Source organism: Arachis hypogaea, chromosome 6 (assembly GCF_003086295.3).
Source record: "Arachis hypogaea cultivar Tifrunner chromosome 6, arahy.Tifrunner.gnm2.J5K5, whole genome shotgun sequence".
NCBI lineage: Eukaryota > Viridiplantae > Streptophyta > Magnoliopsida > Fabales > Fabaceae > Arachis > Arachis hypogaea.
In genome coordinates, this window is record NC_092041.1 from 111861396 (window position 1) to 111865184 (window position 3789).

Consider the following 3789-nt stretch of genomic DNA (forward strand, 5'->3'; position numbering starts at 1 on the left):
TTTATTTTTTATCATTAAATTTTGCTTACTAAAATATCTTTTAAATTGTATTTTTTTAAAAATTTAATAATTACATAATTCTTTTTTAAAATACCCTTCAATAATTTTTAATTATTAAATTATAATTTTACCAAATTTTTCGTTAACAATTTTTTTATATTTTACTATTAGTTTTTCAATATCTATATATATTATTTTAACATTAAATAAAAATTTTAGTAAGATTATTTTTCAATATCAATATATATTAATTGTTATATATATTAACAGTGGTAAAATTTTTTTATTTAATGTTAAAATAATATATATTAATATCAAAAAATTAATAGTAAAATATAAAAATAATTGTTAACAAAAATTTTGGTAAAATCACAATTTAATAATTAAAAAATTATTGAAGGGTATGTATCTTAGAAAAATAATTTAATTATTAATTTTTTAAAAAATATTTTAATAAAAATATAATTTAATCAATAAAAAATAATTTATTAAAAGGGTATTTTGGTAAGCAAAATTTTATGATAAAAAATAAAATTTTTGTTAATAGATATTTTTTCAAAAAATAATTTATTTTTTCTTAAAAAATAGATAAAGTTAATATTATTTAACACAAAAAATTTTAAATGGATTAAAGAGGAGATTTTTTAAAAGTTAGAAGGGAGGAGAATGTACATTTATAAAATAGAGGGGAGGAGAGTGTCATTTTAACACCTCATAGGAAAGGGGAGTGAAATTTTCTCTATTATATTATATAATGTAATCAAGCCATTTGATACATCATACATGTATCTAACATACTTGAATAATAGTCAACTATGATTTTCTTCTTTTCTTATATGCCTATTTCATCATGAAATTTTTAGTAACTAGTGCTAATGATGCTAATAGAAATCTTCACATTGTATACATGGGATCACTCCCAAAGGCCAAAGCATAATTATTCTCAATATTCCACCATCTTAGTATGCTGCAACAAACTACTAATCATAATGATGCAACAATTCACATGGTTAGAAGTTATTATAAGAGTTTTAATGGTTTTGCTGCAATGATTACTAACCAAAAAAGAGAAAAGCTACAAAAAATGGAAGGAGTGGTTTCTGTTTTTTCAAGTAGAACACTGAAACTTCACACTACAAGGTCTTGGGACTTCATGGGGTTCAAAGAATCGATACATAGAAACAAAACTGGTGAGAGTGATGTTATAATCGGAGTTATAGACACCGGAATCTGGCCGGAGTCAGAGAACTTCAACGATCATGGTTTCGGTCCAATTCCCAAAAAGTGGGAAGGTGCATGACACTATCTAAAAGATCAACCTTCAGCAAGAGACATTGTTGGGCATGGAAGCCACACAGCATCAATTGCAGCATGGAATAAAGTAGTGGGAGCAAGCTTCTATGGAATCGTCGAAGGAGTTGCAAGAGGAGGTGTCCCATCAGCAAGAATTGCTGCTTATAGTGTGTATAGTGAACGAGAGTGCAAAGATGATGCCATATTGGCTGCTTTTGATGATGCCATTTCCGATGGTGTGGATCTGATCACAATTTCAATTAGGGCAGATGAGCAAATGACCTTTGATAAAGACATCATAGCAATTGGATCTTTTCATGCAATGGAAAAAGGGATCCTCACTATAAACTCTGTAGATAACAATGGTCCTAACATTGTAACATTTAGTGTATCACCTTGGTTGTTCACTGTCGCAGCTACTACTATGGATCGTAGAATCATTGATAAGGTTTTGTTAGGCAATGGATTAATGCTTTCGGGGAAGTCAATAAATGGGTTTGCATCAAATGGGACAGAGCTTCCATTGATCCGTGGAAAGTTTGCTTCAAATCTAACATGTTCAGACAAAGATGCTGAATCTTGTTATTGTTTGGACCCCAAACGCATAAAAGGAAAAATCGTCTTGTGTCAAACTTCATTTGGTTATTCAAAGGCCCTTGAATCAGGTGCATTTGGCTCAATTTTTGTCTCTTACGAATATGAAGCTCAAGATGTTTCTTATCTTTCATTAAGCATAGATCCAAAGGCTTATGATGTTGCTTTGTCTTATGCAAATTCCACTACCAGTCCTTATGCTGAAATATTGAGCAGTGCAAGCTTCATAAGCAAAAGTGCTCCAACTATTGCTGAATTCTCTTCTGTAGGACCCAATAAGCAAATCATAGAAATTATGAAGCTAAACATAAGTGCTCCTGGTATTGAAGACGATACAAAAGATAAAAGATCTGTAAAGTACAACATACTCTCTGGAACCTCGATGGCATGTCCCCATGTTGCTGGAATAGTTGCATATGTTAAGACATTTCATCCTGATTGGTCTCCAGCAGCTATAAAGTCTTCTATTATGATGACTGCAAAACCAATGAATGGAAGTGAACTCGCAGAATTCTCCTATGGATAAGGATTTGTGGACCCAGTTAGAGCCATAAATCCTGGTATATTTTTTGATGTTTCCAAAGATGACTATGTGAATTTGCTTTGCAGAATTGGGTTTGATACAATGAAAGTTCGACAAATCTCCAGGAGACAAAAGTGTTTGTCCTTCATCATCGTCTCATCATCATCTGCCAATGGCAAAAGATTTTAATTATCCTGCAATTGCAGCTGAGATTGAACCAATGAAACCATTTAAGATTAATTTCACAAGAATAGTTACAAATGTTGGATTTGCTAACTCTACCTATAAGGCTTGCTTCCAACAACATTCTGGCATCAACATCACTATCGTGCCTAACATACATAAGTTTAAATGTCTGAAGGAGAAACAAGCTTTTGTTGTTAATGTTGTTGGAGGGAAATTTAGTGAGTACAGTGTAGTTTCATGGTCACTATTGTGGAGCGATGGAACACATAGTGTGAGATGTCCAATTATTGTACGTTTTCTAAAAGATGGAGCATGATTATCTTTTTCATAAAGTTAAATAAAAAATGAAAATTTGAACTAGCATCTAACCTTTGTTTATTGATTTTCTTATACTCTCATCCTTGGAGACTTGAGTTTTGACCATGCCTCGTGCTGCTGTTGCCTCAATCAAATGCAACTTAATATAACAAAATTCATTTATGACAGAAGGATAAAAGAGTCAAAATGAAAGGAAAAGGGGTGAAATGGTGTTTTAAGAGTGAAGATGAGAGTGATGACTGTACTGTTGTTGAAGGAGATGAGAAGATGAAGGAAGAAGAAGGAGATGAAAGTAGATGGTCTTTAAATGCTGTGTTTTGTCCTTGAGAGAAACGATCTCATTTTTCTTTTCTAACACATGGATTGATTTGTCCTGCTGCCTTCTCCCAACACGTGAACAAGTAACGGGTAAGTGTGTCCGTTAACATTTTATATCTGCATTTTTTGTTAGTAACTAATAGAATAATTTAGTTAGCAACTAATTTGACCGACAGAATTAAATTTTGAATTTTTTTTGTATATTTTAAAATTTTAAAAAATTAATGTGTCTGATTTTAAAAATCTTAAGAACTGTTTCAGGTTATTCTTTAAAATAAATTATATTTTGTTTTTATTTTATCTTTTCCAATGAAATTTCTAGTTTTACTGGTATGTGAGGATGATTTTTAGATGAACTATTTAACAGGAATTAATATTTTTCTAATTTTTTCCTTTTTTGAGAAAAAAGGGTTATAATAATGACTATACCTTAGCGATTCAAATTTATTTTGTGTTGAATAATAATCAAATGCATCTTAATATAATAAAATTCATTTATGATGGAAGGATAAAAAAAAAGTTAAAATTAGACTTTATCTAATAACATATCAAAAAAT

At 30.4% G+C, this 3789-nt stretch overlaps 1 long non-coding RNA gene across 1 annotated transcript; it reads right to left on the minus strand.

The window, feature by feature from the left end:
- Positions 1-1010: 1010 nt before the first annotated feature.
- LOC140173520 (uncharacterized) lies at positions 1011-3187 on the minus strand. Its single transcript, XR_011862680.1, has 3 exons — positions 2966-3187; positions 2256-2576; positions 1011-2150 (listed from the first exon to the last, which is right to left on the minus strand). It is a non-coding gene; the product is annotated as an uncharacterized lncRNA (long non-coding RNA).
- Positions 3188-3789: the final 602 nt, after the last annotated feature.